This window comes from Triticum urartu, chromosome 1, assembly GCF_003073215.2.
Source record: "Triticum urartu cultivar G1812 chromosome 1, Tu2.1, whole genome shotgun sequence".
Taxonomy (NCBI): domain Eukaryota; kingdom Viridiplantae; phylum Streptophyta; class Magnoliopsida; order Poales; family Poaceae; genus Triticum; species Triticum urartu.
The window spans coordinates 20347696-20372605 of record NC_053022.1 but is presented as its reverse complement, the minus strand read 5'-3'; the positions used below and the strand labels follow the sequence as shown (position 1 = coordinate 20372605).

At 49.2% G+C, this 24910-nt stretch overlaps 1 pseudogene; it reads left to right on the top strand.

Annotated features, from left to right (window-relative positions):
* The first annotated feature begins 5781 nt into the window (after nt 1–5781).
* Nucleotides 5782–7035, top strand: LOC125532582 (annotated as a pseudogene).
* The last annotated feature ends 17875 nt before the right edge of the window (nt 7036–24910 follow it).

Here is a 24910-nt window from a genome sequence, read left to right as displayed (position 1 = left end):
TGCCATGCTCCACATTGAAGACGGCTCAGAGCGGACACGACCTATCACTGCCTCCGTCATTGAAGTGGTGCACCGGCCGAGGGCACCGCCTGCTACACACCCGACTGAACACGCCTCATCGCCGCATTAAATGCCTCCATTAAACCCGCGTGGAAGCCGAGAAAATTACTCCGGCCACACATTTGTTCACAACCGGGCCGACATTAAACGCAACACCCGACAATCTCCTCTCATTTGCCCTCTATTTAAACGAGGCCAGAAGTCGGGTAAGAATCGCACCACCAAGTCCGCCGCATCCGATGAGAAGGAAGAACAGTTCTCCGGCATAAAAGCCGGTTGGGTGGCCCACTGAGCCCGCTAGATACGGGTGAGGCAGCTCGCTGCTCCACCTTCCTTGCCTAGCTCGTCGGAGCAAGTTGCCGCCCAAGCCGGCGCGTGGTTAAACAACTCGCCGCTCTAAGCCAGCTCGTAGAGGAGGGGCGAGTTGCTCCAAGCCGACACGACGGGGAGCACAACGGCACGGGCATCGTCGCTGCCGTGGACGACACCGTGTCGTACCACCCTTCCCGTGCTTGCGATCGCGCCATCCACCATCAACGGGTGCGTAACCGCGCCCAACCGGCACAGAAAGAAGCCGGTTGCACAGAGATTGACGAGTCGGTGACCAGCGCGTCCGCGTCCGCTGGCAACATCGAGGGAAAGTAGAATACGGGAGGCTGTTGCCGCTTGGGTCCAAGGAAGGCCACTGCCGAGGCGATGCCAGCGTACACATCTGGTGTCTTGTCTGATTCTTCTTCAGTGCAGACACCATCAACTTGTCTGGGCTTCACGGAAGAGGAGGCACCCCTTCCCCTCCGGTTGAAGCATCAGCCGGCAGTTCCACTGCGATAAACGGTGGGGAAGCCAGCCGCCATTTGCGCTGAAGCATATACCTCCGGGGCTCCTGACGGTCTGGTGAGTGGGCTGCCGGACAAGGGGAAGACAAAGGGATCCGCCGCGGCCGGCCGCAGACTAGTGTAGTGTATCTGTGTCATGGGAGTGGAAGCTCACGCGACCGTACATGCACATAGTTTTACCATTTTAGTTAAAATATGTCCAAAGTGTAAACATTTCCGTCCGGTTTGTATGAAATCCGGTCGTGTTTGCATGAATTTCATCAGGTTTGTTAAAAAAGAGTTTGAAATGTATGCGGTTGCGGTTGGATAGCAACCTCCCGCATCCGTGTCCCCGGACTAGTCCCCCCTGAGCGTGGACGGATGTGGGAAAATTTTTGTAGGTCGCCATTGGAGCTGCCCTAATAAACAAGGTGAAATCAGAAGAGCTTACATGTTTGCAATATATAACTTGACATCAACAATATATGAATACAGTCAAATTTTGTAAACATGGTCAGGATATATAACTTGACATCAACAATGACCTCTCAATTTACATATTGGTACCTGGTTGTGTTGTTTGAGTAAAAGTTATAAATTGAGGCATCACTAGAATTGGCTCTTATTGCATAATTTTCATGAAGGCTGCTAGGCGTCAGCCGGCTAATCTCAGAGAAAGACCAGCCACCTGATCAGCCATACGATCAAAGTGTGGAGTGCGTCTTACTTCTCTTTTGGATCTACACCCAACAAGCCTAGCGACGAATGCAACCTTCTGCAGCAACGAGGATGTTGCGAACTGCACGACAGCAGCACCGATGCCTTAACCGTGACACCGAGGACGGCAGTCTTACAACAGTGGATGGTGCGATCCAACAAGTGCAACTCCGCCGAGGCATGACACCGTCCACTGCCTGCTCACCCCTCGCCACACATTTGCTTCGATGCTTCAAAAAGCCAGAGAGCGATGATGGCCACCGTCCCTGTCGTCGGTGCCTCCATGATGCTACCTTGCAGCTACACCACCACCACTGATGATGCTTTACAACACGGCCGCCGATGGATGGAGCGAGATATCGATCGAGCAATTTAAAGAGTTTCACAATTTCCATGGCAAACAGAAACACCCAAAAAATAGGTAATCATGGAGAAGTTCAGAATATCAAATATATAATCTCGTCTGACCAGAAAAAGGAAAAGGGAAACGTTTCACACTGGGGCACCGGCCGAACCTTCGGCCAGTCGCGAGCCACGCTGGCGCCCCGTGCCCTCCCAAGCCGCACCCCACACGAGACTCCTGTTTTTGTTGGGCCCCCACGTGGACCACCCCTCCTCCCTTATCTTTTCCCTAACCCCTGCCTTCATCCCCTACCTCCAGACACATCATTTCCCTTGGCTGTATTTCTTCTTCCTTTCCCCGCGCTGCTGCCTACCAGTGCTGCTGCCGGCCGTGTGCTTCGCGAGCCAGGGGGACTGCCTAACTGCTACCTGCCGGCCGCCGCCACTGGTTGCGCTATGGCTGGGACACGGTGGTCGCAAATGCTGCATCCAGTGTGGGGAATACTGGAACCAGAGAAAAAAATGCTACAACCAGTGCATAGGTGAGCTACAAGCGGCATTTTATTTTGCTGGTACTAGTAAGTGTCGGCTGTGGAAAAAGCTTCAAGGCGGCATGGGGAAAAAGCTTCCACCGGAGAGAAAATGCTTCAACCATTTTGGAAAAAGCTTGAACCGGCTGTGTAAAAGCTTCATCCAGCTAGAGGAAAAGCTTCAAGTGGCATGAGGAAAAATCTTTCCACCACGAGAAAAAAGCTTCAATGGTAAAAAAAGCTTCAAGCAGCGATGGAAAAGCTTCAACTAATGGGAGGAAAAGCTTCAAGCGGCAATGACGAAAAATCTTCCACATATGGAAAAAGCTTCAACGAGGGGAACACCAATGGTATGAGGAGACGACGGCGTGAGCTGCGGTCGGCAGCACGGTGGTGCTGCGACGGGCGCGCTACGAAGACGGCGAGGCTAGGTGCTGAAACATGAGATGCATCGGCTGTCTTTTGTGTTGTTTCTGAAACGAGGAGCGACAACCGCCGGCGAGGCGGAGGCGGCCAACTGTGATCTAAAGGGGGGCGAGGCGCGACCTGTGGTGAGGTCTGCAGCCGGCAGGGACGAGGGGTGGTGCAGGAACTACTCGCAGGGAAGGGGGGATTTTAAGGATCTCGCAATGGTGGAAGATGAAGTCAACGAGGGACATGGGCCAGCTAGCAAATCAGGCGGTTGACGATGCGCTAATCATGCGCCTGGGGTGTGACCGGCCCAAATTTGGGCCGGCGCACCGGCGCCTATTAGAGCATCTCCAGCCGCGCCCCCAACAGCCCCTTCCCAGGCGTTTTTGCCACACCGGGGCCGAAAAAACGGCCTAGGCGCTCCCCCAGAAGCCCGTTTTTCGCCACCTCGGGGCGAAAATGGTGCCGACGGTCCCAGGCCGAACCCGGCGCCCTGGGGGGCGCCTGGGGCACCGGCACAAGAGGAAAGGGCGCGTGGGGCCGCCCTGTCGGCGAGTCGAGCGCCTCTTCCCGCCGTTTCTTCCCGCTTTTTCCCCACTTCCCTCCCATACTCTTCCTACCTCACGCCAATCTCCCTCCCGCTCGCCTCCCAGCCGGCCGCCATGCCACCGAAGAAGTACGTCGACCCCCGCGCGACGGCAAGCGCGACCGCCTCCGTCGCCCAGTCGAAGCAGAGGAAGCCGAGGGCGCCGCCGACCAAGCCACTGGGCATGTCAAACGTCGAGTGGAGGGCGGAAGTTCAGCGACGGGAGGCTGTCACCGCCGACCGGCGGAACAGGGCCATCGCCAAGAAGGCCCGTGACAATGTGGAGTGCGCGGCTGCGGCTGCCTCATCAGCGGACCAAGCCGAGGCCGAGGCAACTCGCGCGGGGATGATGAATCCACCCGGAAGCCATGCCTAGTACGCGCCCTGGGGCCAGCAAGGCGTCGGCTCACCGCAGCCATGGGGATCTCCCTCGCCGGGCTACGCCGACGGGGACGCGCACGGTGGGTTCAACCCAAACGTCACCTTCCCCCATGGATACCCGGCCCAGTGCACGCCCTCTCCCGCCTTCGCCGGCGTGAAGTACCCTCCATACAACTACTCACCGCCCTCCTACGCTTCCTCCCCGACGCCCCCAGTCCGCCGTGGCCCGCTGCCCTTCTCGCACCTCGGCGACACTGACGAGACCGAGGCCGACATGGACGACATCATCGCGGCAGGTTCGACCGCGACCGCCGCGTCTCCCGGGTTCGTCACCCAGGACAAGACGGTGGATCTCAGCGGCGGCATGGACGGCGAGCTCGGCTACGTCTACGGCGAGGACGAGCAGGAGGAGCAGGAGCAGGAGGAGGAGGACGACAAGGAGGAGGAGGAGGAGGAGCCGGCGCCGGTTCCGGCAAAGGGGCGCAAGAAGAAGAAGAAGCGGGCAGCCAGGTCAGGCGAGCCATGCATGAAGTGGGCGTCCAAGGAGGAGGAATGCCTCGCCGAAGCATGGAAAGTCGTCTGCCTCAACCCGACCACCGGCACGAACCAGAGCATCGAGACGTACTGGGACCGCATCAAGGCCGATTTCGATGAGCGCAAGCTCGTCGACCCCTCCTTCAAAGGCGTCTACATGCAGCACGGCTCCAAGGCGATGGCGAACCATTGGGGGCGTATCTAGGGGGTGTGCAAAAAATGGCATGGGGTCGTCGAGGAGGTCGTGGCTCGCCCGGAGAGCGGCCCAGCGTTGAGGATCAGGTATGCCACGCCGGTCTCCCGCCTCTCTTCGCCGTGTACGCCGGCCAACTATTTGTTCCTCCGCGCAGTTGCTGCGCATGTTCGCCCTGTACCGGCAGAGCAACAACGACACCGAATTCAAGTACTCCCACATCTACAAGCGCATTGACAAGTGCGAGAAGTGGGTGGAAGTCCGGCGCACCCTCGACAAGGCCAAGGAGACCTACAAGCCGGACGCGCCGACCCCTGGCGCATCGGAAGGGCGGCCGGACGGCAACAAAGGTGCCAAGAAGGGGAAATACGCCGACACGGCTACCACTCGAGTGCAGGAGTCCATCGAGCACTGTCCCGCCGACGCGCAGGCCCGAGCCATCCTTCGTGAAGAGAAGACCGATGCACGGTGGTCGGTGTTGATGTCGAGCAGCGCTGTCAAGCTCGACCTGCTCCGGACCAACGTCTCCGCGAAGAAGAGAAACACCGATCTGGCTTTCCTACTTGGCGGGGCGAACATGCTCCAGTGCACCGATGAGGTGGTCAAGGCTTGGTACTTGGCGGAGCGCGGCCTCATCCTGAACCAGCTTCCCTCGACAGCGCCGCCGACGCCGACGCCCACGCCGCCGCCGCCACCAGCGCCAAGCCCGCGTGATGACGCCTCCACAACGCCCAGCACCACCAAAGCCGTGCCGACACAGCCCAGCGCAGAAGCAGCTCCGACACCGCCAAGCCCGCGCACGCCAACTCCGCCGACGCCTGGGGCAAAGCCCGCCGAGTGATGCATTGCACACGCGAACTTCTGCCGCTCTATTTTTTGTACGCCGAACTATGACTTGCGATCGCCGGATTTGTGGCGTCTTTTGTGAGCGGGAACGACCAAGTTTGAATTTTCCGCGTCCTGGTGGCGGCGCGTGGGGGCGTGACTGGGAGCTAGGTCACCCTCAGGGGCCGAAGTTGCGTCGATTCGCCCCCAGACCGCTCTTTTTTAGCGCCCTGAGTGCCCAAAGGAAAAAAAGGAAACTTCAGGTAGGCGGTTTGTGTGTACGGCAGAGTCGAGCCCAATCTCCTCGGACTGAACTGGTTGAGCCGAACCATTCCCCTCCACTGTATCCCCCACCGCACGGACCCAACCAAAGACCTAGCGACCGCCATGGTGCCGCCGCCGCCGGCGCTCCCGGACGAGCTCGTCGAGGAGACCTCCTCCACCTCTCGCCCAACGACCCCGCCGGCCTCCTCCGTTCCTTCCTCGTCTCCAAGGCCTGGAGCGGCGCCGTCTCCGGCCCCGGCTTCCGCCGCCGCCTCCACGAGCTCCACGGGGAACCCCCTGTGCTCGGCCTCCTCCACGACCAGGCCAGCGACCGCGCCCCCTGCTTCATCCCCACCACAGCCTCGCCCTTCTCCCTCGCCGTCCCGGACGGCCGGTCCTGGCTGGCCCGTGACTGCCGCCACGGCCGCGCCCTCTTCTTCCACAAGTGCGAGGACGACAAGGAACTCCTGGTGTGGGAGCCAATCACGGGCGCCCAGCACCTCGTGCCTGTGCCCGCGGCGTTGGAGCGCGGCTACTTGGCTGCGGCCGTGCTCTGCGCGGCGGATGGGTGCGACCACCGCGACTGCCTCGGGGGCCCTTTCCGCGTGCTTTTTGTCTTCCCCGGCAGGTATGGCACGTCGGCGTGCGTGTACTTGTCGGAGACCGGTGCCTGGGGCGAGCCGGCCTCGACACACGGCGACTTAATGGTATACATACAACATTCTGGCGTTCTCGTCGCCACGTCTCAGCTCTACTTCGTCTTCTACGACCACGAGGAGAGTGGGTCGATCCTGGAGTACGACTTCTCCAGGCACTCCTTGACTGTGTTCAGCGCAGCAGACAACCACTTTGGCCTGTATAATCTCGTGCTCGCAGACGACGGTGGGCTGGGAGTAATCCAACACGTGCATCCGCATCTCAAATTGTGGACAAGAGAGGGGGGTGATGACACTGATGCACGATGGGTGCTCAGCCGGGTCATCTCCCCGTGCAATTTGCTCCCAACTAGTGCTTGCTTGGATGAAGGTTATAGAGTGCTAGTGGTGGGCTTTGCTGAGGGATGCCATTTTTGTTTGTACGATGGCCGGCCTCTTCACAATTGAGCTGCAATCTGAGCAGGTGAGGAAGCTGCGCGATGATTCTAGCTTCTGTAATGTGGTTCCTGTTGTCACTTTCTACACTCCTGTGCCCCGAGGCGACCACCAAAATCTGTTGCTGCCGAATCCTGGCGAGGAGGCAGGTGGTGAGGAGGGTGTAGAGGAGCAGAAAATAGTAAATCAGGCGCAACAACTGCCCGACCATGGTTCCAATGCTATCAAGGAGGGGGATTTTGTCAACAGTTTCGAAAGCATCCGCCACGAGCACAATATCAGGTGAGGGCTCTACTCCCAAACTCCTCCCCATTCCAAGCTACGCTGAAACATTTGTATGGATGTGATTGTGGAAACAATGAACTCCCCCTTGGTCCAGTGCTTTTTAAAATTAGCACCATGTGTCATTAGTTGCTTTGTGACTTTTAGTCGTTTTGTTCAGGAGATGAATTTAGAACAGTTTTAGATGTTTTATCCTTTTAGGACGAAGTGGTTGCCAAGCGGTAAGAAGGTATTTGTCTATCACCGTCCCTTTCTTTGGACCAGTGGTGGTGTCAGGGGCTAGGGATGCATAACTGTGTGGCGGAGTGCTTTATTTCCATTGAAGTTTGCATTGCTCTCTAGGTTTTTCTATGGAATAGTAACTTTTGGGATCAACTGCCCCCATAGTTTAAGTGGGGACTGCAACGCCCATCAGATAGTCATATACACATAGAAAATGGCCATGTGATTCTATATATGAAAATTGATGGTCATGCGTCAATATGTTCTTTTCCTATTAGGCTAAATACCCGTAATATTTGGTTTTTGACAAGAACACCGACTTGGTCGCTGGTTAGGGGAAAACTCAAATGGCAACAACAGAAGCACTACAAATACTGTAAATAACCTTGGGGTTGTTGGCAGACGCTTCAAGTTTGGTAATGTCAGGCTTCAGATGGCAACAGATTGTTGAAATATGATTTAGCTAAATACTCCCTCCGTTCTGATTTACTCGTCGTGGTTTTAGTTCAAGATAATGCCTGACACAACACACACGATGTCTCTACTTATTTTCATGTTCCCTTAGTGGTCAATACTCATCCGTTGATGTGTGTATAAGTAGCTACATAAAAGTGGGTATCATTCAGCATTTAATCTGTTATTTTTTGTCAATGCTATTGCATTGTTTGCCATGTTCCATATTCAATTGCAATTGCTCTGAAAAGTCTCCATTGTTTGCTGTTTGCCATGATGACAGTCTTTGCGTTAGTCTAGGAGGGTTGTATAAACCATTTTGCATGTTCTTGTGCATGTGTGGAATGTTGTCCTTTATGTAAAGTTCATGTTTCATTCTGCTAGCATTACATGCCTCTTACAGGAGTGCAGCTTTCTGTTTATATATCAGGTATTCAGCTGTACTAATATCTCAATCTGGTAGTCTAGTTTAGATTCCAGACTAAACTTTTTTCATGGTATATTGTAGTTGACAGAACTTTGACAAGGATTAAGACACCAAAAGTGGATTGACACCTCGAAGAAGTGAATGATGTTCAAGACTTGGTATGAAGATAGTGTCGCAACTAGGATTCTATGATGCAAGGCTGCTGAAGGTGTGGATTAATCTCCTAGGACTTGAAAAAACTATTTTGTGGTATATAGCGGACAACTACAAGACTTGGGGTGCTTCTTGTCCTCTCCATGGCAACTATTTTGTCTTGTGTGGTCAGGGGAGGTAGAGAAGCAGGGGTGACATTGCCGTCGAAGATGAAGGAATAGGAGCTACCGCCACCGTAGTCTCAGGTTATTGTTGGCTACCGCATCATTGTTGGCCCCGGTCACCATCAAGCTCCGGCAGGTTTTTGTGTTGCCTTGATCTCTTGGTGTCTCAAGCTATTGTCGGCGGACGTGGACTTGGCAAAGCGCACGACCCAGAAACAGATTCGCGCTGAGTCGCCCAAGCTGTGTCGCCGGCCTCTGCCTCTGTTCTTCTTCAACCCGTCAGCTCCGCCTCCGCTGCCTTCCGGGCTGCTCATGCCAAGCCGCCTTGGCCTCGCGCTTTTCTGCCGACCTCACCGTGAACCGCCGACTGCCAGGGAGCCTCCAAGCCGCCTCCATTGTTGTGCTGGGTTCCGAGCAGCCATGGCCTCGTGCAGCCTCGCTTGAGCGCCGGCCACCTCCGCATCACGCCCGTCCTCTGCTCCACCTCCGCGACCTGCCCCGTTCAATCTCGGGATAGACCGCCGTTCCCGTGGCCATAACCCGCCGTGGATCCCTGTGTTGTTGAGCCGCCGGAGAAGCCGCTGCCCGTGGCCTCGATCCAACCCAGGGCCAAGAGCTCCGCACGCCGTCCGTCTCCCGCGGCACCCAGTTGGTTTACAAGCACGCAGATGCATACTTGTTTAGAAAAAGTACTACAGGAACCACCGATGCTACTTGTCGTCACACATCAAAGTCTACATGCGGACAATTATTATTTTGAAAAGGGAAAAAGGGCCAAGGAAAAACGCGTAGATGACCTGTATCTGTACGGATTATCTTTTATGTCTGACTACGCTTACTATCATCGTCCACGTTCATCCGATGAAAAGACCAGGTGCTATCTTTTCTATATATTTGATCAGCACATATTAAATTGTTTAAAAACAATTACTTTGGTTTGTGGTATTTTTTCGCAGGATCATTATTCATTACAAAGGTGTCGTAAGGGGCGTGCGCCAAATTATTTTTTGCACTAGCGCTTGTCCGTACCGTACCGCTCGACGGGTACGTGCGCAAGTCGCGGCCTCTGCTACATCAACACAACACGATTGACTCGCCCGTTCGCTCCGGTTTAAACTGCCGCGGCTGATTCATCTGTCTGTACCCACGGCTGATTCATCTGTCTGTACCCGCGGGTAACTTGCCCGTGATGGCTTTCAGCTTCACCGTAATGATCATCAACTCCACGGCAGATAATTTTTGGACTAACATATCAGGTGAAATCCATTCAGTATATTTTTATATTATATATTGTTTTCTTGAAAAGAGCAATTACTCCGGCTTGCAAAATTATCTAATGCAGGACCCTAAACCATCATATTGGTGCAAATTTAAAGGCCGTCAAAAAATTTGGGTGCTGAATCCAAGAAGCAAAACAAAAAAGAGAAAAGGAACAGATGATAGAACTAACCTGCTGCATCACTGACCAGGATTAATGGGTACTAGAAGGCATCTTCCGACATCATTGAAAGAAGAACTAAGTTCATCATTTGAACTTGACTGGGCTGCAGAATACTTGCGCTTCTTTGTCTTGGCAGAGGATCCTGATGCCTCGTTTACTAGCATTTGGGTGCTGCCCCGATTTTTTTAAAAGAAAATAGCACTTGGGTGCCAAGTGCCAACAACTTGTTCTGGCTCCTCTGTATCTTTGAATACCATCCGGAAGAGACAAGTTCGCCTTGCTTTGTTTTTCCGTGTGAGTCATGTTATTTGGAAACCCTTGGGTTTCATCGGTGTCAAATCCTGCTAGTTTCTCCAAGTTGAATTGTCCTGTCAAGAAAAAGTTGTGCAGTTCCGAAACCTTGAACCTCCACCTTGGTTCTCCTTAGATCGACTAGTCTCTCTAGAAGCCTCAGTTTTTCGATCCCCTTTTCAAAGGCTGTGATTAAAAGCGGTCCCAAGGCTCAGATATTTTAGAAGCAGAAGGTTGTCTATGTACTGCATTTGAGATGATCTCTCCCTATTTGACGCATTCTTGGACACATCTAGGAATCTCAGCAGCAGTTGATACTCGCGGAGATCAAAATTGGCAACACCAACCTGCCCAAATATTGTGAGATATTACTGCCACATTGCAGTTATTCTGTATAGAAAGCTGGCGGACATATTACTGGCACACTGCAAGACAAGGTATTGAAGTTCTGGGAAGCGGACATGTGCGTGATGAACTCACGGATCATGCCATAAGCTGGGCGTGTCTTCACCTTGTCATTGCTGCCTGCCACATCCATGGGCTCGCTCGATGAATGCTCTGATTTTACCAATCCCTAGGCCTCATCAGGCTATTTCTCCTAATAGGATGATCACTCGGAAACACACCAAAATACAGCAAGCAATCCTTGGGACGTGAGCATTGCCTGTCAGACTCGCATAGCTATGGGTGAGCACCTGTCGCATTCTATCTAAGGCGTCGCTCGTCCTTCTCGAGACGATGGCCTAGCTGCCTGAACACATCATGGCAGCCGGATCTTGTCAGCCATGCTAACAAGAACAAGTGGTTGGCCATCACATTTCTTCAGAATCTCTGCTGAAGCTGGCTCCATGTCAACTGAAGCTTTCTTGAAGAACAATTGTTTCGAGTGCTTCTCAATTACCATGTCTTCTTACTTTCTGCACATAGCCCTTCTCAGAGCTGCAAGCGTTAACTACTGACTGTACTCTGCTACTTGCACCATTATCTGTTGGGAAGGAAGGCACATACCATGGTACTCCAGTGATCTGTTTGCATATGGTCGTCTATTGCAATGAAATACCTGAATCACATATCGGAAAATGATTATTTAAGCTGAGATCATGAGTTCAATGAACAGTCAAAATTCTGCATGTTGTATGTAGCAGAATTAGTGAGCAGATGAGTACAATTAATTGAATCTACTTGTTATGCAAGTGCTCTCTAATATCCGCAACAACCAAAGTTGACATTGGAGCTAACAGACACCCGCCTACCAAGTTGGTGTTCGTGTCATCTCTTTCTACAAGATCATCATTCGCTAAGATGACCACATTATACAGAAACAATTTTTTTGAATGTTGAGCGGAACTTTTTTTTTAACTCCGCTTATGTTGTCTCAACATAGCCGGTCCCAATCCCCGGTAAAGAAGGTGGGTTGTGATAGGCTTGGCAAGCCAACGTAAAAACCCAGCCACTCTTATGGAGATGAAACCCAAAAGATTTTCGTTATGGGGTAACCCTCTCAGCGACGCGCCACATCGGAACCCGGGTGTGGTGTCAAATAGTCAAGCCCCCCCCCCCCGGGTGGCGCGCCGTATCTTGATCTGGAGACGGTGTCAAGTGAGCAAGGATTGGGTCGTCGCATCCTTAGTGGCGCGCTACATCGACGCCCAGATGTAGTGGAAGATGAGCAAGGGTCTTCGCATTTGACTCGACCAGTATGATGGGTAAGGAAGCTAGCCGAGCCTAGGAGGATTCGCTTAGGTAGATGAAACATAGAGTCTCTGACAGGGAAGCTTCGGGAGCTAGTTGATGCAGCGGTGAGGAGAAGTGTTGATATCCTTTGCGTCCAAGAAACCAAATGGAGGGGTCAGAAGGCGAAGGAGGTGTAGGATACCGGCTTCAAGCTGTGGTAAATGGACGGCTGCAAACAGAAATGGCGTAGGCATCTTGATCAACAAGAGCCTCAAAGATGGAGTGGTAGACGTCAAGAGACGTGGGGACCGGATTATCCTGGTCAAGCTGGTAGTTGGGGACTTAGTTCTCAATGTTATCAGCGTGTATGCCTCGCAAGTAGCCCACAATGAGAACACCAAGAGGGAGTTCTGGGAAGGCCTAGAGGACATGGTTAGGAGTGTACCGATTGGCGAGAAGCTCTTCATAGAAGGAGTCCTCAATGGCCACGTGGGTACATCTAACATTGGTTTTGAAGGGGTGCATGGGGGCTTTGGCTATGGCATCAGGAATCAAGAAGGAAAAGATGGCTTGAGCTTTGCTCTAGCCTACGACATGATCGTAGATAACACCCTCTTTAAAAAGAGGGAATCACATCTGGTGACTCTTAGTAGTGGCAACACTCTAGCTAGATTGATTTCATCCTCTCGAGAAGAGAAGATAGGCGTGTGTGCCTAAATTGTAGGGTGATACTTGGTGAGAGTGTTGTCCCTCAGCGTAGGCTGCTGGTTGCTGACTTCCGCTTTCGGATCCGTGTCCAGCAGGATAAGCGTGCCAAAGTCTCTAGAACAAAGTGGTGGAAGCTCAAGGGGGAGGTAGCTCAGGCCTTCAAGGAGAGGGTCATTAAGGAGGGCCCTTGGGAGGATGGAGGGGATGCAGACAATGTGTGGATGAAAATGGCGACTTCCATTCGTAAGGTGGCCTTAGAGGAGTTTTGAGTGTCCAAGGGAAGGAGAAGCGAAGCTAAGGATACCTGGTGGTGGAATGATGATGCCCAGAAAGCGATTAAGGAGAAGAAAGATTGTTTTAGGCGCCTATACCGGGATAGGAGTGCAGACAACATAGAGAAGTACAAGATGGTGAAGAAGGCCGCAAAGCGAGATGTCAGTGAAGCAAGGGGTCGGGTGTATGAGGGCCTCTACCAACGGCTAGGCACGAAGGAAGGCGAAAGGAACATTTTCAAGATGGCCAAGATCCGTGAGAGGAAGAGGAGGGATGTCGGCCAACTCAAATGCATCAAGGACGGAGCAGACCAACTCCTGGTGAAGGATGAGGAGATTAAGCATATATGGCGGGAGTACTTAGACACTACATGAATCAGCAGTTTTGCCGTCTGGCGATTACAGACGGCAAAGAGCGAAATACAGATGGCAAAGACTTTGCCGTCATCTGGTTGACGGCAAAGTTAGATGGCGAAGCATAAATCGGCAAAGCAAGACTTTGCCGTCAGCTTTTTGTCGGGTAGACGGCAAAGACTTTGCCGTCAGTGAACGCAGTTTGCCGTCAGCCATACAGTGTAGACGGCAAAAAAAAAGTCGCCTAACGGAGACGGATGCCGTTACACGTTTGTCGTCAGGCTTTAAGCTCGGCGGACGGCAAAGCCAGAAGGTTTGACGGCAAAGTCTTGCGTTTACTGTCAGGCGGCCCAAGAGGCAGACGACAAAGTCGCCAGTTTTGCCGTCAGGTGGCCCAAGAGACAGACGGCAAAGTCTCCAGTTTTGTCGTCTAGAGACAAAAGGCAGACGGCAAACCCCTGGGCTGGGCTGCAGTCCGATTGCACAGGCTTCCGCCACATGGGTACTTTTGCCGTCTAGAATCCCATTTGAATGACAGCAAAAGCTATGCATTTTTTTGACATAATATATATTTATATGGCACACAATATATATCATAATTTGGCACAGATATAAATTGGCACAGTTTGTATACACAATATATATCATAATTTGGCACAGATGACACATAATTCATAGCACTGTTCCATAGCAAATATGACACAATTCATAGCACTGTTCCATAACACATTCATATCAAATACCACACAGAGTATACCAAATGCCCATAGCGAGCTAGTCCATAGCAAATATAAGAGTACAAAGTTTTCCATAGCAAGAGTACAATGTGTTCCATAGCAAATGAACAAAGCAGGCATCAGTACGTAATATTTGGCACTACAACAAATGTCTTCATGTCCATATCATAGTCCAAAGAGCATCTGTGTGGCAACCTACAAGATGAAATCATGAACATGTCAAATTTTGGCATAATAAAAAAAGGGCTTTAAATCATCAAGATGCCGAATAGACAAAAGAAAGTACTTGAAGACCTTGTCCAATTTTGAACATGTCAATTTAACATTCTAGATCATGAAGATCTTCAAGAATAAATCATGAAAACAAATAGCTACTTGTTTCTACTTATAAGATTGATTCATTTTAACACTGTAAATCATGAATATCTTCGAGTGCTCTCTAAATCATGAATAAAAATAGCTTCAACTAGTCTCTAAATCATGAAAATAAATAGCTTCAAGAATGCATATAGCTAATTAAGATCATGGTTGAAATGGTTCAAATCTATCATGCTTTCAAATGGTCTCTACTTGTCTCTATTATAAGTTTGATCTTCAAATGGTTCAAACGGTCTCTACTTACAGGTTTCTAAATCATGGAGATCATCAAATGGTCTCTAAATCATAAAAATAAATAGCTATGTGTCTCTAATTATAAGGCTGATTCAACTTAACACTCTAAATCATGAATAAAAATAGCTTCAAGTGGTCTCTAAATCATGAAAATAAATGGTCTCTACTTGTTTCTACTTAAAAATTTGATCTTCAAATGGTTTGTATGGTCTCTACTTGCAAGATTCTAAATCATGGAGATCTTCAAATGGTGTCTAAATCATGAAAATTAGTAGTTACTTGTCTCTAAATCATGAATATCTTCAAGTGGTCTCTAAATCATGAAAATCATGGAGATATGTAGGCACTAACCATATTCGATCTCAAAGGTTTGGAGAACCACCATGGTCATTGGCGTTTGGGCCTAGTGCAGGTGAAGATCCATCATTATTTGACCCATGGCCTGATTGATGCTGCAAAGCATTACATGGTTAGCACAAAACTCAGACTAAGAAATGCAATAATGGTGCATGCAAGTATTTCAGATAACTAACCATAGGGGGCGAAGCAATGTCAGGCATCTGCATAGCGGGCATACCATTCTGGGTACAATAAGCCTGCAAATTATGTTTGATGAGTGAAAGTTAAGTACTGGTAGTAAAAGACTAGATGTACGTGCAAGGCTATTAGGGAACTAACCGCAAACATTGCAAAGTACTGTTGCATCCTCTCATCCGCTAGTCGCCTCTCCTCCACCCTCTTCTCATCCGCCAGTCGCCTCTCCTCTGCCAACCTCTCCTCCAACTTCTCATCTATCAGTCGCCTCTGCTCCTCCAATCGAGACTACAGAATATGGCATTGCAATCACATCTTCAAATCCAACACTAAGAATTAAAATAAGCATACATAGAAGGACTTGGATAGAATACCTCCATCGCAACCAATGCCGGAGTCGAGCGTTGACATATAGAAGATGTTCAGATACCTGACCGAGCTTTGTACTCAGGGAGAGTGCGACGGGAGGACCTAGGAAACATGCCACCTCCAATCGCTTCCTTGCCATGTTTCCTACCACCTCCAGAGATCATAACCACCTCGTGGTCAAGGGGCTCCGATGTCACATCATACTCAAGCCCTTTCATCTCTTTTGCCTTCCTTTTAAATTTGTCCATTCGATCGTAGGCGGTCTTGCTGGTGTAGGCATGCAATGTGTCATTCTCATCGTAAGACGTGACAGATCAGAACGATCCCTTATGGGCCAAAGTGTACGCCACAAAAAGGTTGGGCTCCAGAGCCTTATTATGAGACGCCTGTAACCAAAGCAACATGATTAAGACTTCATCACAAGGATTGGCAACATGTATGACAAGAAAAATCTTCTGAGGAACAAATCGATGGGAAGAAAGACATACCCAACATTCGCCGAACCCCTTAAGGTTCAAGTTGCCTTGATGGTGTGGTGGATCCTCCATTGCGGCTCGCCGATTTTTGTAATCTAGGTTTTTCTCCCTATACTCTTCGGAACACCAGTAGTCCACGATCCGCTCCCAGCACTCCCCCTTGTCGACACACCATCTCGGAGTAACCTAATTGATCAATTGCATGTCATATACGTCAAAAACAAATTGAGTGCCAGCCTATTGAGGAAATAACAAGCATGAACATGCTTTACCTGCATGTACTCATCCTTCTTAAGATGGAGGTTCCTACATGGTTTCTTATCAACACTCCTATAGCCTTGAGTTGCCTTATACCTGCGGACGGCTAAAGGGCACGCCTCATGCATCAGATTGCGCACAAGCTTCTTGCAATGGTGGTTGACGATTGCTCGTGCCTCCTCCAAGTTCCCATCCTCGCATCTATAGAAATCCTTCAAATACACACGAGACCAATCAAGATTAGGCAATTGACTAGCTGTGAATTATAGATATGTAGTGTGTGAAGGAAACTTAATGATTACCCAAAGTTCGGCAAAGACCCGCTCCGCTTTGTTGTGAAACTCGATGTTGTTGGCTACACCAAGATCCTCATAGGCTATGTAGTGGTACCAAGTCCGTGCTAGCTCTGGAACATTGCCCTCCTCAGGAAAAGTAACCATGCCAGGGTAATGCTCCCTCAAGAGGATCCCAAGGACGCTATTCACGAGCCAGTGCTTCTTACCTTGGGAATCTCCAACTGTCGTCCAACCACTACATAATGAGAAGCCAAAGTTATTAGCAATTGTCGCAAACATTGAAGGTAGAAAATGGGAAGCCAAAGTTAGTTTACCTTTCTCCATATGGAGCAATACATGGCCTCTACTCGGCAGGAATCCCTTCTTCTGGGAGCCTTGACGAACCACGCATGTACACAGTTCGACCCTCCTCAACTTGGATAAAACCATCATTCTCCTCGTCGGCGGTCAGGGCCCCCGACCAATCCTCATCCTCCTCCGGTGACAACCGCTCATCCACCCTCTCCTCCTCAGACATGGTGGAGTCAGACACTGGCTCGTCTTCCACCCCTCATCCTTAGGTGGTGTCACGATAGGTGGTGGCGAGGGAGGCCGAACCGGGTTTCTCCTAGCCTTTCCTCCACCTCTTCCCCGGCCTCTTCCTTTTACTCGATGAGCCTGAGAGGAAGCCTGAGGAGGATCAGCGAGAAAACTGCCAATCAAATTTCTTGCTAGGGGAAGTGGGGCCTTATTTGCCGGGTTACCCCTTTTCCGATGCAAGCCCACCATGCTTCACTCACCTGCCATGACAAAAAGTAAGTTAGTACAAATGTAACATTATAGTTCAAATAAATAAGCATAAGTCCAAAGAATTGGCGCAATGAGAATTACTAGGGCAATTATAGTACAAATACATTATAGTTGAAATAAAGAAGCATAAGTTCAAAGAATTGTCGCAATGAGAATTACTAAGGGAATTATAGTACAAATAGTACATTATAGTTCTCATAAATAAGCATACATTCAAAAGTAATACAAATTCAACGTTACAGCATGTTCATGATCATTTGGGTCATGGTAACCCAACTAGTACAAAATCAACATTACAGTTCAACACTACAACTAAAAGTAGTCAGGATCATCCGGATCACAATCTGTATCTTCTTCGGGGTCAGTTCGGGCCTCATCATCGGTATCACGCGTGTCGTCAAGCATGTCGTCCTCGTGTTCACCATCATCGTCACTATCATCGGCAATGCTAGATGTAACCGTTCAAGCATTGATAGGTCTTCCACGTTCGTAACCTCTTCTTCCTCTTCTGCTTCTTCTTCGTCATTGTCAATGTGTACTTCCATGCGTGGATGGATGTTGGGACGGCCTCTAGGCCCATGTTCTTCTTGGAAGAATTCTCCATCATATGTGTCGGGGTTGATGTGAGGTTCATAATCCTCTTCATTGGGGGGAGGATGTTTACGATGTGGCGGCACATCGTACACGACATCCCAACCCTTAAGGTACTTCTTTTGGCATGAATACTTGAGATAAAAAACTTGTGTCGCCTGTTGAGCCACAATATAGACATCTTCGCATTCTAATTTGCTGTCTTGTCGAATTTTGACTTGCCCAATATCATCTCTTCGCCTAACCTTCTCCGGATCAAACCAATGGCATTTGAAGACGATGACTTTTGGAGGATTTGCCCCAAAGTAACGCAGTTCATATATTTCATCAACTCTTCCATAATACTCAACTCCATTGCAAATAGCTGACACTCCGGTGTTTCTTGTTTTTAGAACGGCCCGACGTTCCTCGTTCCCATGTGTGCGAAAGCGATACCCATTGATGTCGTAATTATCGAACGTACCGACCTTATAGTCAAACCCATTAGCAACTTGTTTCAATTCTTTGTCCAATATTGACGCACCCTACAAGTTTAAGCGGAAAAGATTATTGTATTAGTCGCACGTAATACCAACTTCAATTCTACATAATAAGAAGTATACCTTTACTCTGAACCAAGAAATGAAACCGTAATTGCCGTCTCCTTCGCCAACAAGAAGCTCATACTGTTCAAGTGAATCAGGTTCGACCCCTCCATCAGAGAATTGGGCAACGAATTCACTTTTCAACGAGAAATGAGCAAAGTTAGATACAAACATATGAGTAGATGTTACATAATGTACCAATCACTTACTCAATGCACGGCCGCACTTCTTTTAGGTTGGTGAGGATATATGACGTAAGCGATCTCCACTCTTTTGGATCCAATATCTTTGAAACAGAAGCACCCACAGGTCCAAGTTGTCCTTTGAAAAGGCTGAGCTTGGATTTATGCCTGGGGTCGCCAGTATTGTAACGAGACTTTGCATTATGCAAGCTTGGAATATTGGCCGCATAGCGTGATGTGCTGAAGTTTGACATCTCCTCCACCAAGAATGCCTCGGCTGTGGATGCTTGAATTCTACGTTTATTTCTACATTTAGCTCGAAGAGTCTTTTGCATTCTCTCAAGTCCATAGCACCAACAGTTCTGCACAGGGCCACCCATTCTTACCTCAGAAGGGAGGTGTAAAATCATATGTTCCATCGGATTAAAGAAGCCCGGTGGAAAGATCTTCTCTAGCTTGCAGAGCAACTCGGGGGCCCGTTTTTCCATGTCATCTATCACAGTAGGAGATACTTCTTTAGCACAAAGAACACGGAAGAAATAGCTAAGCTCTGCCAATACTTCCCAATCATCCTCAGGGATTGTCACGACCGGTTTTCCAATAAAAATGTTTATTGATAAACCTATCTTTTGAGTCCAGTATGAGAAAAATCCTCCTTACTGGTAGACAAATTCTTGATACAATAAGCCAGTAGCATAAAATATATTACAGGGTCGAGCTACGGTTGCTCAACCAAATTATTACAAGCACGCCGATAATTATACATAATGGCGGATATGACACAGTGGTGTGGAGGCATACTACTGACTCGAGGATAGGGTGGTGGTGGAAAATCATAGCGGGGAGTGAGATACATAACTCTAAAACTGGCATCTCATCGAGCGTCGAGGTGAGGCTCGATGAATTTATTTGGTAGCGGAAGCAGATATAATACAGTGACCAAATCCAGGGTCGCACGAGACTGACTGGGATTCCTCTAGGCGTCGGACTCGCTATCAAATTTTTCATCCATGAGATCGCCTTTGTCAGCATCTGGCCAAATCAACAAGCCAGGTGAGTACTTTGAAAGTACTCGCAAGACAGTTCGGACGTAAGATATAACAAATGCATGCATGGATGCGTCATGATTAATTTACCAATGCACATTCAAAATTTAGCAAGCAAGGTAAGTAAAAAGGGAATTGGCGGTAGTCCGCCTGAAAACCCAACAAAAAGAAATAATAGGAAACCGATCGGGTGTCTGAAGCGACTTCTCGAAGGGTGAACAAATAAATAAAGATCATGCCGCAGTCGGGCGTCTAAGCAACACCACGTAAAGGACTTAAACTGAAAATAAAAGACATGCGTGCCACAGTTGGACGTCGGGGCGACATCACAGAAAGGGCTTATATTGAAAGTAAATAACAGTACTGCCGCAGTCGGACGTCTGAGCGACATCGCAGAAAGGGCTTTTATTGAAAGTAAATAAAAACAATGCCACAGTCGGACGTCTAAGCGACATCACAGAAAGGGATTTTATTGAAAGTAAATAATAACAATGCCACAGTCGGACGTCTGAGCGACATCACAGAAAGGGCTTTTATTCACAAGTAAATAATACTCGTAATAAATATTCAATTCATGATAATAAATGGGTTAGTCCATCCACAGGAATAAACATTTAACCGGACTTAGCACCCATGTGATTCATCGGAGTCTCTGTCATCAAAACTGACACTTGTCAGGATAAGATAATAGCGAACTTGGACATGGAATAGATGATTCAAAGGAATATATGACTCTGCAGAGTTTGTACGAAATTTTTTCCCACAGCCAACGGATTTCCGTAGTCACGAAGGATTAGTTCCGTTTACGGTCTTTCGGAAGAAAACACAGCTAGCCAGTACACACCCATCCTACCTCTCGATGCCAGGAATCACCCTAGACATCGTCCAAGAAAAACTTTCGAGACGGGGAGATCACAATCTCGAATAGCATGGGATCAAATTTATATACGCGCGCTCTAAGGGGTGCCCCCCTCTCGGTCCCAACCGGAAACACCCATGCCCCCTGACCGGATGACTGGCTTTAATCCAGGGCCATGGAACCATCATCACGGCCTCTCCTTTTGGTGTGTACCAAGAAAGCGGTTTGCAACTTACTAAGCCATATTCCTTGCGGAAAACATGTGGTAGTACAGGGAAGGAAAAATGGAAGGAACTGGACCGATACGGGTTGACACTGAAGTCATATAGTCTGGCATAAGACTGGCATGCTACAACACTGCCATCTTACCCATCCTCATGCCAACACATGGCCATGCATACTCACATCCATCCACTTATGGATTTTCGAAACTCACTTGCCTCACCGTTGCATGTAACATGCCATTCGTCGGTATGCTCATCAACATGCCATGAAACTACTTAATGCAAACATGCCAAAACAATCATCATATCAAAAGTTCAAACATGCTTGCCTGGTTCAGAGTAGTCGGAGCCTAGCTCGGTGAAGTTCGCGGTCCCGTCACCTCCTTCGGTATCTATGGTATAAAGAAACATACGTGCTAACGTAAATACCGTGAGGTGCACAAAATTATTCCAAATATTTTTCAAATAAATCTGATAAAAAACTAGACAAAATTCTAAGGAGGACAGAAAAAGAATCAATCAAAAATACTTTTTTGTTTAAAAGTTATTAGTGTTTTTGTCCAGGGACCTATCTGTAATGAAACAGAAACTTTCCAGGTTTTTCTTTATAAAAACAGAAAATGCTTCAGTCCCGAATACATCAGTCCAGTGGAGAAGACGTACTTTGCCCAAAGGCGTTTCCAGAAAACGATTCAAAAAGAATAAAAAGCTGACGGGGCGGACCCACCCGTCGGGTTTGAAAATGAAAACAGAGAGTTGGCGCCAGAGGGCCGCGGCGATCCACGGCGAGGCAGGAGGATCGGAGGGTACCTCCGTGTTCAGGGCGTCATTCCGCGTCGGTTGGTGGTGGTGGTGGTCGCTGGCGAACACCACGTCGGCGGCGGCCCTTGCTCCGGCGGACGGTGGTTCGGGCGTGGATGGAGCTCGCCGGAGAGTGCTGCGGAGGGCAAATTGAGGAGGGGGTTAGACCTCTGGTAGCTAGAGGAGGTTACTGACGGAGTTTGGGCGCCGGGGACGGCCTCACCGGAGTGAAACGGGGTGGAGGCCGAGGCGGAACGGAGCGGCCGGAGTTGGGGGAGGAGACCTCCTCGAGGTCCTCCTAGTGGCCTGGCGGGGCGTTGGTGAGGTGCAGTGGTGGTGCGTGCTCGAGGGTGAGCTCGGGGTCCCCTTTTATAGGCGACCCGAGGCGGTGGCCGTGAACGGAGTTCTCCGGCGATGGATTACGGCGGTGCAGTGCTTGGTCGGGAAGTTTAGGGGGTTGGCCATAAACGTGGAGGTCCACTGGCTCCACTCCGACGCTCAATGGACTAGGATTAGAAGCTTAGGGCAGGTTTTGTCGGAATGGGACAGCGCGGGTCCGTCGGCGGCAGAGAGCGCGCCCAGTGCTTGTCGGGCCACGGCGACGGTGCAGCGGGGCTGCGCTGGCATGCATGAGCCACGCGTAGGGCTAGGGAGCAAAGGGCGGCGCGGAACGGCGTTGCAATGCTGGTGCTGCCACTGTTGGCCGCTACGGGTGGCGTGGCCACCGCAGAAGCCGCCAGCTCCGGCGATGCTCGCCGCCTCCGACGCCAGGAACCAGACAAGTGCGCGTGCGGCGCTCTAGACAGCGAGGAGGGGCTGCGCGCATCGTGCCACAGCGCACTATCGACGCGTGACTGAACCCTGACGAAGAGAAAGGACACTGAACTCTGAAACTCTGAATTTTTCTAGAAGTGTATAGAAACTGTGCAGGCCAGGTGTTCGACAGAATGATATTGGTATGTAGGGATTTCTCCTTGAGTTGAAACTTGGTGGGGTGGCTTCTCATTGCACCAGGGGGCTGCCTGAATTTTTGTGGAATTTTTGGAGCAAAGGAGATATGAATTTCACCAAATTTGGCAAATCTGGTCCAAACTTGCAGAGACTGAAATTTGAAAATTTTGAAAAGAGGGAGAGTGGATCAAGATGGTTCTGGGTTGTGGGTACCAAGTACTATCCAGGAGAGTTGGTTTGAGGTCAAAAATCAATTGCATCTTGGTACTTGCTTTAAAAATCACTCAGGCTCAAAATAATCGGCAGAAATGATTTGAGAGATAAAATAATTGAAATAAAATCCAAAACTTGTTTGGACTTGTTGAGACAGAGAATTTAGATTGTTCAAAGGTGGAGGGAGGGATTTTGAGAAGATTTACTATAGGAGACATGGTAAAACCATGGGTGGTTTTCAAGATAAGAAAAACCTCAAAATTCATAGAGTTCTTTTTATAAGAAAAAGAATAATTTCCAAAAATATACTTTGAGAAGGGAACCATCAGAGAAAGAGTTTTAAATGATCAAACACCATAGTTTGAAGAAGATACAAAAATAAAAATCCTTGCCAAAGAAGTTTTTAAGAGGAAGGTTTTCTGGAAAAAATTTAAATGGCCTCTTTTCAAAAACCAACAAAGTTTTTTTTTGTTGAAAACCAATTAAAAATTTTGGAGTGTCACAACACCTACCCCCTTAGGAAAAATCTCGTCCCCGAAATTTCAGCTGATCCTTAAATAAGTATGGATGCTCTGTCCGAAGGAAATCCTCCCTTTCCCAGGTTGCTTCACTTTCGGTGTGGTTGCTCCATTGAACTTTAAAAAACTTGATGGTTTTCTGTCGGGTCCTCCTTTCAGACTCCTCTAATAATTTTACTGGACGTTCCCGATAGGTGAGGTCTGGCTGCACGTCAATGTTCTCATGGGATACTTGTTTCTCTGGGTTGCTTACGCACTTCCTCAATTGCGAGACGTGGAACACGTCGTGGACATCGGATAATTCTTCGGGTAAGTCTAGCTGGTAGGCTACAGTGCCCCTGTCAGATATTATAGTCTTCGGGACTCCATGCAGACAAACTATACGGGAGAGATAAATCCTGGCAAGCCTCTGAGTGTTGTAGGTTGTCTTCACTGGAATGAAATGTGCCACCTTGGTTAATCTATCGGTGATGACCCATATGGCATCATTCCCGTGTCGTGACCGAGGTAGTTCGACAATGAAATCCATCCCTATTTCATCCCATTTCCACTCAGGTATTTTGTTTGGTTGCAGTAGTCCGGCTGGTCTTTGATGCTCAACTTTTATGCGTTGACAAGAATCGCAATATGCAACGAATGTGGCTATGTCTCTCTTCATACCGTGCCACCAAAATCTTTCCTGAATATCCTTATACATTTTGGTTCCTCTAGGGCGGATCGAATATGGGGCGGTGTGGGCTTCAGCTAGAATTTGCTGTTTGAGGTCCTCTATATTTGGCATGCAGAGTCTGTCTCCGTACCATAATATTCCTCCATCGTCTATGATGAACTCCGAGGCTTTGCCCATACTCACCTTTCTTTTAATTCCTTCGATGCTGGGGTGACCAGGCTGAGCTTCTTTAATTCTCTCCACAAGGTCGGGCTGTATTTCCATGTTTGATATGGTGCCTTCCGCGATCATTAACAAGTTGAGTTTGGCAAATTCTTGTTGGAATTCAGGTCTCAAGCTTTGCAGACTGTTTTCGTCGGAGCTGGGGTTCCGACTAAGAGCATCGGCCACTACATTTGCTTTTCCTGGATGATAGTGGATACAAACATCATAATCCTTTACCAATTCCAACCAGCGTCGTTTCTGTAAGTTTAATTCTGGCTGTGTGAAAATATATTTGAGACTTTTATGGTCCGTGTATATTTCACATCTATTTCGAAGTAAGAAATGCCTCCATTCCTTGAGTGCATGAATGACTGCTGCCATTTCTAAGTCATGAGTGGGATAATTTTCCTCATGCTTGCGAAGTTGCCGTGAAGCGTACGCGACAACCTTGCCTTCTTGCATCAACACGCACCCGAGGCCCTTTCGGGATGCGTCACAATACACTTCAAAATTCTTGTGTATGTCTTGCACAATTAATATCGGTGCTGTCGTTAATTTCCGTTTTAGCTCTTGGAAACTTTTCTCGCAGGTTTCTGTCCATTCAAACTTCTTGTCCTTCTTGAGTAACTGCGTCATTGGCTTGGCTATGGTGGAGAATCCTTCAATAAATCTGCGGTAATATCCTGCCATTCCCAAGAAGCTTCGTATATCCGTTACGCGGGCTGGTGACTTCCAGCCAAGTACGGCCCTGACTTTCTCCGGGTTCACTACGATACCGTCTTGGGTCAGTACGTGGCCTAGAAAAC